The sequence below is a fragment of the Triticum urartu genome, chromosome 2 (genome assembly GCF_003073215.2).
Source record: "Triticum urartu cultivar G1812 chromosome 2, Tu2.1, whole genome shotgun sequence".
NCBI lineage: Eukaryota > Viridiplantae > Streptophyta > Magnoliopsida > Poales > Poaceae > Triticum > Triticum urartu.
In genome coordinates, this window is record NC_053023.1 from 90,653,357 (window position 1) to 90,666,802 (window position 13,446).

Here is a 13,446-nt window from a genome sequence, read left to right on the forward strand (position 1 = left end):
TTTGGGAAGGCAAGTACCTAGCCTTTTAGAGTTTTTAGCAAGTTAATTTAGGAAACGGCAAGCCTGCTGCTAAAGAGTCGGTTGTAAAGGATTGAAAACCGTCCTTAAGCTATGAGCGGGTTTTGAATCCTTAGCCATTTTTCATATGGACACCCATTCTACCTTACTCCTGTTCGCCGGAGAGTCGCTCTGCGATCTGCGGCTTCTAACAGGAGATGGCTTAAGTGCCACACATTACTTGTCCGGCTGCAGGAAGTCGTTTCATAGCTCAAGTCGGCGAGTCCCCGGGCCGACTAGTCAAGCCCGGTGCCAAGTGGCATAACGAAGAATAACATATTCATATGCATAACTCTTTATCATATAGATAAAAGAAGGCAGTCCCCGAGATCTTCTCGAGGGGCCCGAAGCCTTCGTACTTTAATACAAAAGGTAGCGTGATACATAATGCATTAACTGTAAAATCTTTGGAGGAGATTTGCATTCCATGGCCGCTCCGTCTCTTTGCCGGAGTCATCCCTTTTGCGTGCTCGGGGCTTCTGAGCGTCGATCGGGTAGTAGGAGTCGTTGCCCAACACCTTGCTGATGATGAAGGGGCCTTCCCAAGGTGCTGAGAGCTTGTGCTGGCCAGCTGTTCGCTGAATCAGCCGAAGCACAAGGTCTCCTTCTTGGAAAGATCACGGCTTGACCTTCCGATTGTAGTATCGGTGTAGGCTCTGCTGGTAGATGCTCGACTGGCTGAGTGCCAATAGCCAGCCCTCTTCCAGCAGATCAACGCCGTCTTGACGTGCTTCCTCTGCTTCCTCCTCGGTGTACATGGTGACTCGAGGGGAGTCGAACTCTTTGTCCGTTGGGATGACGACTTTGGCACTGTAGACGAGGAAGAAGGGCGTGAAGCCGGTTGACTTGTTTGGAGTCGTGCGCAGGCTCCAGAGGATGGCTGGCAACTCATCAAGCCAGCAGCCTACCGAGCGCTCCAGAGGCTCGACCAGCCGAGGCTTGATGCCAGATAGGATTAGGCCGTTCGCCCGCTCTACCTGGCCGTTGGACTGCGGATGGGCAACGGACGCTAAGTCCAGTCGGATGCCCTGCGTCGCGCAGAAACGGGCCAAGGCACCTTTGGCAAATTTGTGCCGTTGTCGGTGATGATGATGTGCGGTATTCCATACCGAATTGTGATGTCGGAGATGAAGGTTATGTCTACTACACAACCTTCTTCTTGTAGACGTTGTTGGGCCTCCAAGTGCAGAGGTTTGTAGGACAGTAGCAAATTTCCCTCAAGTGGATGACCTAAGGATTATCAATCCGTAGGTGGCATAGGATGAAGATGGTCTCTCTCAAGCAACCCTGCAACCAAATAACAAAGAGTCTCTTGTGTCCCCAACACACCCAATACAATGGTAAATTGTATAGGTGCACTAGTTCGGTGAAGAGATGGTGATACAAGTGGTATATGGATAGTAGATATAGGTTTTTGTAATCTGAAATAATAAAAACAGCAAGGTAACGAATGATAAAAGTGAGCATAAACGGTATTGCAATGTGTGGAAATAAGGCCTAGGGTTCATACTTTCACTAGTGTAAGTCCTCTCAACAATACTAACATAATTGGATCATAAAACTATCCCTCAACATGCAACAAAGAGTCACTCCAAATTCACTAATAGCGAAGAACGAACGAAGAGATTATGGTAGGGTACGAAACCACCTAAAAGTTATTCTTTCCAATCAATCCATTGGGCTATTCCTATAAGTGTCACAAACATCCCTAGAGTTTGTACTAGAATAACACCTTAAGATACAAATCAACCAAAACCCTAATGTCACCTAGATACTCCAATGTCACCTCAAGTATCCGTGGGCATGATTATACGATATGCATCACATAATCTCAGATTCATCTATTCAACCAACACAAAGGACCTCAAAGAGTGCCCCAAAGTTCTACCGGAGAATCACGACGAAAACGTGTGCCAACCCCTATGCATAGTTTCATGGGCGGAACCCGGAAGTTGGTCACCAAAACATACATCAAGTGAATCACGTGATATCCCATTGTCACCACAGATATCCACGGCAAGACATACATCAAGTGTTCTCAAATCTTTAAAGACTCAATCCGATAAGATAACTTCAAAGGGGAAACTCAATTCATTACAAGAGAGTAGAGGGGGGGGGGGGGAAACGTCATAGGATCGAACTGTAATAGCAAAGCTCGCTATACATCAAGATCGTATCACCTCAAGAACACGAGAGAGAGAGAGATCAAACACATAGCTATTGGTACATACCCTCAGCCCCGAGGGAGAACTACTCCCTCCTTGTCATGGTGAGCACCGGGATGATGAAGATGGACACCGGAGAGGGATTGCCCTCCGGCAGGGTGCCGGAACGGGTCTAGATTGGCTTTCGGTGGCTACGGAGGCTTCTGGCGGCGGAACTCCCGATCTAGTGTGCTCTCTGGAAGTTTTACGATACGTAGGTATATATATGGGTGAAAGGAGTACGTTGATAGACCGGAGGGGGGGCCACGAGGCAGGGGGCACGCCCCAGGGGGTGGGCGCGCCCCCTACCCTCGTGAGTTCCTCCTTCATCTTCTGACATAGAGTCCAAGTCTATCCGGTAGGTTTCCTTCCAAAAATAACTTCTCCAGTTGATTTCGTTCCGTTTCAACTCCGTTTGATATTCCTTTTCTTCGAAACACTAAAATAGGCATAAAACAACAAATCTGGGCTGGGCCTTCGGTTAATAGGTTAGTCCCAAAAATAATATAAAAGTGGAAAATAAAGCCCAATATTGCCCAAAACAGTAGATAATATAGCATGGAGCAATCAAAATTTATAGATACGGTGGAGATGTATCAGCATCCCCAAGCTTAATTCCTGCTCGTCCTCGAGTAGGTAAATGATAAAAACAGAATTTTTGATGCGGAGTGCTACTTGGCATAATTTCAATGTAATTCTTCTTAATTGTGGCATGAATATTCAGATCCATAAGATTCAAGACAAAAGTTGAATATTGACATAAAAACAATAATACTTCAAGCATACTAACTAAGCAATTATGTTTTCTCAAAATAACATGGCCAAAGAAAGCTATCCCTACAAAATCATATAGTCTGGCTATGCTCTATCTTCACCACACAAAGTATTTAAATCATGCACAACCCCGATGACAAGCCAAGCAATTGTTTCATACTTTTGATGTTCTCAAACTTTTTCAATCTTCACGCAATACATGAGCGTGAGCCATAGATATAGCACTGTAGGTGGAATAGAGTGGTGGTTGTGGAGAAGACAAAAAGGAGAAGATAGTCTCACATTGTAACACCCTCGATGCGACTATATCTCCCACGTGTCGAGGCATGACTTAGAGGCATAATCGAATTGAAGGCATATGTCGCAAGTTAGGCAATCTTCACAACATCCCATGTAATTTAGATAATAAAAGGGGAGGTAACATAGTTGGCTTACACTCGCCACGTCAATCAAGTACATAAATAACATTACATCATTCAAACACTCATGGCCCGACTACGGCGCCAAAATAAAAGATAACCCAACATGCGACACGGTCCCGATCACCCCCAACTGGGCACCACTACTGATCATCAGGAAAAGAAACATAGTAACATTGAGAGTCCTCGTCGAACTCCCACTTGAGCTCGAGCGCGTCACCTGGAGCGGAATCATCAGGCCATGCATCTAGTTTAATAGTAATCTGTGAGCCACAGGGACTCAGCAATCTCGCACCCTCGCGATCAAGACTATTTAAGCTTAATAGGAAGGGCAAGGTAAATATGTGGAGCTGCAGCAAGCGACTACCATATATGGTGGCTATCCTGTTCGCAAAAGAGAGCGAGAAGAGGAGGCAACGCATGAGCGAGAAACTAGAGGGCAACCTGCGCAAGCATTACTCCAACACCGTGTTCACTTCCCGGACTCCGCCGAGAAGAGACCATCACGGTAACTCACACTGTTGATTCATTTTAATTAAGTTAAGGTTCAAGTTATCTACAGCCCTACATTAACAAATTCCCATATGCCCATAACCGCGGGCACGACTTTCGAAAGTTCAAATCCCTGCAGGGGAGTCCCAACTTAGCCCATGACAAGCTCTCACGGTCAACGAAGGAATAGACCTCCTCCCGAGACGTTCTGATCAGACTCGGTATCTCGGTTCTTCAAGACACTTCGACAGGTTAAAACAAATCCAGCAACACCGCCCGAATGTGCCGACAAATCCCGATAGGAACTGCACATATCTCGTTCTCAGGGCACAATCGGATAAGCAATCCATACAACTAAAACCAGCCCTCGAGTTTCCCCGAGGTGGCGCTGCAAGGGGCTCTAGGTTGGACCAACACTTAGAGGAGCACTGGCCCGGGGGGGTTTAAATAAGATGACCCTCGGGCTCCAGAAACCCAAGGGAAAAAGAGGCTAGGTGGCAAATGGTAAAACCAAGGTTGGGCATTGCTGGAAAAGATTTAATCAAGGCGAACTATCAAGGGGTTCCCATTATAACCCAACCGCATAAGGAACGCAAAATCCAGGAACATAACACCGATATGAAGGAAACTAGGGCGGCAAGAATGGAACAAAACACTAGGCGAGAGGCCGAGCCTTCCACCCTGTACCAAGTATATAGATGCATTAAGATAACATTGCAATATAATGATATCCCAACAAGTAAATAAATGTTCCAACAAGGAACGGTCTCCACTCTTCACCTGCAACTAGCAACGCTATAAGAGGGGCTGAGCAAAGTGGTAACATAGCCAATCAACGGTTTGCTAGGACATGGTGGGTTACAGGTTTGACATGGCAATTTGGGAGGCTTGAAATCAAGTGGTAGGCATCGTAGCATTGGCATAGCAAAAGAGCGAGCATCTAGCAAAGCAAAGATAGTAGTGATTTCGAGGGTATGATCATCTTGCCTGCAAAGTTGTCAGAGTTGACTGGATCCTCGAAAGCAAACTCAACGGGCTCCTCGTTAGCGAACTCGTCTCCTGGCTCTACCCAAACAAGACAAACAAGCAAACAGAACACAATCAACCACGTGCAAAGCTCAAACAATATGATGCAAAGCTGGTATGCTATGCAGGATGCGATGCGGGATGCATATGCAAGATTTGACAAGGGATGCATGAACCTGGCCTCAACATGGAAATCCAAGTGTGCCACTAGAAAGATGAGATGAAATCGCTTGAAAACGATATAAAGAACGCCGGAATCAGAGTTACGGTTTGGAAATGGCAAGCAATTCAAATATGACCACGTTCTGCGATTTACAGCAAGTAGCCATCTAAATGCAACAAGATGAACATGCTACAGCACCCAAACATGGCAACAAAATACATGGCAGGGATGCATTCATGATGCTTAACAAAAGTCTAGCACTGAGCTACGGCCAATTCATCCATTAACAGGTTCAAACAAGCATGGCAAAAATGCATATGGTAAACAGATCTCAGACTTAGTGAAATTGACACTTGTCTGGAATCTCATATCAGATAGCACTCTTCGGAGCAACAAAACTATATGCTACAGGACCTGAACATGGCAAAGTAAAGAATGACATGGAGCTACTCAAAGAGCTTAACAAAAGTCCCTTAGTGACCTTGAGCCAAAAGGGATCACAAAATACATTTGCAAGCATGTGAACATGGCAAAAACATAATCAGTTCTCAGACTTAGTGAAAACTGGAGCATGCTGAAAACAGATATGAAGTAGGCATGTTTACGAGCTCGATGCACTCACTAAGGAGCAAGTCATGATAATCTAAGCATACACCCATCAAGAATACACCAAATTCAAGCTAGACATGGCAAGAACAATAGCATAGCATGCACGGATCAACTACAACGTCATCGGCAAAATCGCTAACAAGTAGACAATCTGCCCAGATTCACGAAATGATAAAAGTAGAGCTCGATTGACTCAAGCTAGGGTGCTCCATAATTGCAAACAAAGACATTGATGGATAGAGCACTACAAGATTAACAAAACATCCTTACTGATCATCCTCAAAAGAGGCACGGATCACTAGGAAACAACATGAACATATGGCAATATGAGATAAACAGGTCAAGGACTTTGTGTAAATGCTAAGTCCCTGAAATCAGCATTACCAAGTGCCTCACTTAGCAAGCTTGTGCTAGTCACCACACACATCATAAAAATACATGGGTTGCACCTCTGGAAAGATGGCAAAACCCTTAACAAAACATATGTAGAGCTCATGGGCATATCATGCACACAATAATCATGGCAAAAATGACAAATATCTAAATGGAGTAGCAGATCTGACAATTATCTCAAGTAGCACTCTTCTAACAGCATTTCGGGCATCAAGATGAACTCAAATGAAAATGATGCAATGAGATGAAATGATGTACTCTCTGAGATGAACATTTTGATATGCTATATGCCCAAAACGGAGCTACGGATGTGGAGTTATAGCACGATGAAATATGCAAAATGATTAGGGTTTCAGGCAAAAGTCAACCCGAGATATTTTCTCAGATCTGGATCCGGATCGGCGCGGACTTCGAGGACGACTGGAACAGTGCTTGCCGGAGGAGAGAGATGGCCAGAGGAGGGAGAGCTCGCCGGGGACTTGCCGGCCGGGGGGAGGACGGCGAGGCGGCGACGGAGGGCGGAGTTGGCGGGGGCGGCGGCCACCGGAGGTGCCGGGGCGGCGCGGTCGAGGGGGCCCGGTGCGAGAAGATGGCGGTGGCGAGCGGCGGTCGGCAGTGTCCGGCCACCGGAGACGGCGAAGGAGGCGGCGACGCTCGGGTGCGCGGGTGCGGGCAGCGGCGCTGGCCGGATGGGTCGGGGGGCCGGATGCGGGCTGCCGCGGGCCGCGGCGGAGGAGGCCGGCCGGGGACACGTGGCGTCTCCCGGTTGGGCAGGCAGTGGCGGCGGACGCGTCCGGCTCTGTCCGGACGTGTCCGGTGGCGGCGGAGATCCGATTTTTAGGGTTTGAGAGAGGGGATCCGTGAATTTAGAGGAGGGGGGTCTATATATAGGCATAGGAGGAGCTAGGAGAGTCCAAATGAGGTGCGGTTTTCGGCCACGCGGTCGTGATCGAATGCTCTATATGATGGAGAGGGTTTTGGTGGGTTTTGGGCCAACTTGGAGGGGGTGTTGGGCTGCAACACACACGAGGCCTTTTCGGTCCCTCAGTTAACCGTTGGAGTATCAAACGAAGTCCAAATGATACGAAACTTGACAGGCGGTCTACCGGTAGTAAACCAAGGCCGCTTGGCGAGTTTCGGTCCAATCCGGAAATGTTTAATCCCCACACACGAAAGAAAGGTAGAAATGACCACCGAAGGAGAACGAAGCGCCGGAATGCAAAACGGACAACGGGGAAAATGCTCGAATGCATGAGATGAACGCGTATGAAAATGCAATGCACATGATGACATGATATGAGATGCATGACAACGATAACAACACACGGAGACAAAAACCCAAACCCGAGAAAATAAAATAACTTAACACCGGAAACGGCAAGAGTTGGAATACATATTGGGAAAGTCATATCCAGGGTGTTACAACACTCCACCACTATGAAAGGATCTCGTCCCGAGATCTAGGACTGAAAGAACGCCGGGTACTCAGAACGGAGGTGATCCTCGCATTTCCAGGTAGCTTCACGGTCGGAATGGTGTGACCACTTGACTTTGAGGAATTTGATCGACTTGTTGCGAGTCTTGCGTTCATTCTCTTCAAGAAAAGCAACGGGGTGCTCACGATAGGAGAGATCTTCTTGGAGCTCAATGTCCTTGAAGTTGACGGTGCGGTCAGGAGTCTTGAAGCACTTTAGGAGCTGAGAGACATGGAACACATCATGAACATTTGCAAAGTTTGAAGGAAGCTCGAGTTGATAGGCGAGATCGCCTCTCTTGCTAAAAATCTTGAAAGGTCCCACATATCTGGGGGCAAGATTCCCTTTGATACCGAAGCGACGAGTACCTTTCATTGGAGAGACGTGGAGGTAAACATGATCTCCGATCTCGAAAGCCAAATCACGGTGCTTACTATCATAGTAGCTCTTCTGGCGGGATTGGGCTGCTTTGAGGTTATCTCGAATGGCTTTGCACATTTCCTCTGCCTCTGTGATTAAGTCATTTCCGAGAAGCTGACGTTCACCGGTTTCAGACCAGTTGAGAGGGGTACGACACTTCCTGCCATACAGAATTTCAAATGGGGCCTTGCCCGAACTTGCTTGAAAACTGTTGTTGTAGTAGAATTCAGCATAAGGAAGACAATCCTCCCACTTCATGCCGAAGGAAATCACACAAGCCCTGAGCATATCTTCAAGAACCTGGTTGACACGCTCGACTTGACCGCTAGTTTGAGGATGGAAAGCTGTGCTGAAGCGGATGTTGGTGCCCATGGCCTTCTGAAAAGAATCCCAAAACTTGGAGGTAAAGATGCTGCCATGGTCTGAAGAGATCACTTGTGGAATACCGTGCAGAGAGACAATTCGAGAGGTATAGAGTTCCGCCAATTGAGCTGTAGTGATTGACTCTTTGATAGGCAGAAAGTGAGCCACTTTGGTGAGTTTGTCGATGACAACGAATATAGCATCATTGCCACGCTTGGACTTTGGAAACCCAGTCAAGAAGTCCAACTCAATGTGGTAAACTTCCATTCTGGAATGGCAAGAGGTTGGAGGAGACCCGCTGGCCTTTGGTGTTCTGCCTTCACTCTTCTGCAGACATCACACTCATTCACGAATTGAGCAATCTCGCACTTCATTCGAGTCCACCAATAAGCCTGCTTGAGGTCCTGATACATCTTCATACTCCCAGGGTGGATGGAGAGGAGAGAATTGTGAGCCTCGTTCATGATCACTTTACGAAGTTCACCTTTGGATACAACAATACGATCCTCGAAGAAGAGAGTATCCTTGTCATCAAGGCGGTAGCACTTATACTTGGGTTGACTCTTGGCAATCCCAATCTTCACCTTCTTCACCATAGCATCAAGGAGCTGAGCTTGGCGAATCTGATCTTCCAAGGTAGGAGAGACTTGAAGGTTGGCGAGGAAACCTTGAGGAACAACTTGCAGATTAAGTTTGCGGAAAGCTTCACAAAGCTCGGGTTGATAAGGCTTGAGAATCAGACTGTTGCAGTAAGCCTTTCTGCTCAATGCATCAACAATCACATTGGCCTTGCCTGGAGTATACTCGATACTCGGATTATACTCTTGAATCATTTTGACCCATCGAGTTTGCCTGAGGTTGAGATTAGGCTGAGTGAAGATGTACTTGAGACTCTTGTGGTCAGTGAAGATGTCCACTTTTCTTCCCAATAAGAGATGTCTCCAAGTCAGAAGAGCATGCACAACTGCCGCCAACTCGAGATCATGAGTGGGGTAGTTCTTCTCATTAGGCTTCAACTGGAGAGAGGAATAAGCAACAACTTTCTTCTCTTGCATCAACACTGCGCCAAGACCTTGGAGAGAGGCATCACAAAAGACCTCATACGGTTTGGATTCATCAGGCGGAGTCAGAACTGGAGCAGTGATCAATTTCTCTTTCAAAGTGTTGAAAGCAATGTCACACTCCGGAGACCAAACGTACTTGACGTGCTTCTGGAGAAGATTTGAGAGAGGCTTCGCGATCTTAGAAAAGTTTTCAACGAATCTTCGGCAGTAGCTTGCGAGACCGAGGAAGCTACGGAGTTGCTTCATGTTCTGAGGAGGTTCCCAATTCACAATTGCAGACACCTTCTCAGGATTCACGGCAATGCCCTTGGCAGAGATGATATGACCAAGATAAAGAACCTCATCGAGCGAAAATTCGCACTTGGAGAACTTGGCGTAGAACTGGTGTTCCCTCCGCTTATCGAGCACCAAACGCAAGTGCTTGGCATGATCTTCCTTGTTCTTCGAGAAAACCAGAATGTTGTCGTAATAGACCAAAACGAAGTCATTGGTGTAGGCGTTGAAGATGAAGTTCATCATGCGAGAGAAAGTCGGAGGAGCGTTGACGAGGACAAACGACATGACAGTGTACTCATATGAACCATAGCTTGTCCTGAAAGCCGTCTTGGGAATATCTTGCTCACGGATTCGAATCTGATGATAACCCATACGGAGATCAAGCTTGGAGAAAACTTGGGCACCTTTGAGTTGTTCGAACAGCTCGTTGATGTTGGGAAGTGGGTATTTGTTCTTGATAGTCTTCTTGTTCAATGGACGGTAATCAACACAAAGTCGGTCCGTTCCATCCTTCTTCTTCACAAAAAGAACACCACAACCCCACGGAGAAGAACTAGGCCGGATGAGACCCATTCTCTCTTGAATATTGAGTTGCTTCTTCAGCTCCTTCAACTCTTCAGGTCCGAGCTTGTAAGGACGCTTGCACACAGGTTCCGTGCCAGGCTCAAGATCGATGACGAATTCAACTGGCCGGTGCGGAGGCATTCCTGGAAGCTCTTCTGGAAAGACGTCTTGATATTCGCAAACGAATGGAATTTGCGAGATAGCATCCAATTCACCCTTCTCATTGAGAGAAAATAGACGGATGGTATCATCACGAGCGGCAAAGACAATTACATCCTCAGACGAATGAGTCAATTAAATCTGTCTGGCTGCACAATCAAGCTGAGCCTTGTGCTTAGAAAGCCAATCCATTCCGAGAATAAGATCAATATCCGAGTCACCAAGAACATTTGGAGAGGCCAACAACTTATAGTCACCCAAAGTGATTGTAACATCCGGAACGCATACACGAGATGTCATTTGACGGGCCGGAGAAACAATAGCCAACGGTTTCGACAACACTTGAGTAACAAAATCATGCTTAGATGCAAAAGGTCTTGACATGAAACAATGCGATGCACCAGTGTCAAAAAGAACTCTTGCAGGAATATCGTTAACAGGAAGGTTACCCATGATCACATCTGACGAGTCCTCTGCCTATGCTGCATTCATCAAGTTGACCTTGGCGTGCTTGGGGTTATGCTTGACCATAGCTGTGCTTGCCGATCTCACAGGAGGAGGAGGAGGAAGACGCCTCTAGTTGAAACACTTGTTGGCATAGTGACCCTTCTGTTGGCACTTGTTGCACGTGACCTCTGAAAGCGGACGGTGATACGGAGCACTCGATCTTGGAGCTTGAGACGAAGTATTGTTCTGAAAGCCGGGGTTGGGGGGGGGGGAAGATCCACTGCCACCTTTGCTCTTCTGCTGATACGGCTGACGGAACGGAGGAGGAGGAAGCCAATACTTCTGCTGCTTGGCCACTTGAGTAGAGGAAGAAGGAGTAGTGTCTCTGACTCACTTCTTGGAAGCATCACACCTCAGTTGAGCGGCCTCTTGCTTCAATGCCATGTTGTAGAACTCATCGTACCTCAAGGGCTCAAAGAGAACAAGAGCTAGCTGAATTTCTTCTCTAAGACCACCCCTGAACTGGTATATCATGCTCTTCTCGTCAGGGACGTCCTGTTTAGCAAAGCGGGCGAGCTTCTGAAACATCTTGTTGTAGTCATAGACAGACAAAGAGCCTTGCTTCAGGTTGCGGAATTCCTCATGCTTGCTTTCAACCACGCTCTGAGGGATATGGTGAGCTCTGAAATCTTGACGGAATTCATCCCAAGTGATCACACGTCCACCTCTGGAATCCTTGTACTGCTGGAACCATTCTGCAGCTTGATCTTTGAGTTGGAAGGAAGCGAACTTGACAAAGTCCTCAGGCCTGACGTTACTGCACTCGAAATGCTTGCACAGATCCATGAGCCAATCGTCAGCATCAGTTGCCTCAACACAATTGCTAAAAGTCTTTGGCCCGTTAGCAAGGAACTGGTTGAGTGTAGCAAAGTGATTCTGATTGTTGCCTTGGTTCCCTTGGTTGCCTTGATTGCGCTCTTGGAGAATTTGCATGATCAACTGTGTGTTTGCATTGGTTGCGGCCATCACAGCTTGCCATGCCTCCGGAGGAGGTGGAGGTGGTGGCGGATCCTGATTCTGATTCTGATTGGTGCTCTTAGCGGGAGCCATCCTGAAGAGGTTGACCACCGTTAGCACATAGACAGATAAAAATGAAGCTGAATCCAACGAAATGAAAATTGCAACATAAAGTCTTCACATCCGAACAAAATGAACGAATGCATTCCTCTTAAAATGGTCACATATCCATAAATTGAGAAGCCACTTAGAATTTAGTTAGAGAAATAAATCAACAAGGTACGGATCAAGAACGAATAATTGGTAAGAAATCCCAATCTCAAACCAAATATCCGTGGAAGAAGAACTAGAGCTACGAGAATTCCCACCTATGAAACTCCCGAACCTTTCCGGTTATGCAATCAGGTGTTGGGGATACAGGGGAAGCATAATATCTCACCCAAATCTAGCAAATCCTACATCCAGCTGTATCCATCCTTCAACACATAACCGAGAAAAACTTCGGAAACCATCTACCTCAACCTTCGAAAAGCATCTGTTATACAAGTTATGGCGATACTCCCGAACTCCCGCCCCAGTACTGGGTGGCGTCGAGGTTATCTCACCAACGAACTGCATAAAAGAGATTTTCGATGTCGGCGTACTAAACTCAGGTATTCCAGAACTGCAATGATAAAATTATGACGACAACACCTCAGAGCTCAACTCCCCGGGACACTTCCACAAAACCCCTGACAGGAGGCACCAAGACAATGTTCTCGTCATAAAACCATCGGAACGATTCCAAGATACCCGTGTGATCCTAAATTTTTTTTTAGTGAAATTTGAGAAGAGAAGAGTCAAAACTCTACGTTAGGATGCCTTACCAGAGCGATGAGGAGACTGGGAAGTAAAAAGAATTCCTAAACTCTCCGATATATAATTCCAAGATGACTCAAAGCATTTTTCTAGACACAATTCGGCCGCTAAAAATGATCAAGCAATGGGGCTCCTAAGGTCGGGGAAGGCTCTGATACCAACTTTTAACACCCTCGATGCGACTATATCTCCCACGTGTCGAGGCACGACTTAGAGGAATAATCGCATTGAAGGCATATGTCGCAAGTTAGGCAATCTTCACAACATCCCATGTAATTTAGCTAATAAAAGGGGAGGTAACATAGTTGGCTTACACTCGCCACGTCAATCAAGTACATAAATAACATTACATCATTCAAACACTCATGGCCCGACTACGGCGCCTAAATAAAAGATAACCCAACATGCGACACGGTCCCGATCGCCCCCAACTGGGCACCACTACTGATCATCAGGAAAAGAAACATAGTAACGTTGAGAGTCCTCGTCGAACTCCCACTTGAGCTCGAGCGCGTCACCTGGAGCGGAATCATCAGGCCCTGCATCTGGTTTAATAGTAATCTGTGAGCCACAGGGACTCAGCAATCTCGCACCCTCGCGATCAAGACTATTTAAGCTTAATAGGAAGGGCAAGGTAAATATGTGGAGCTGCAGCAAGCGACTAGC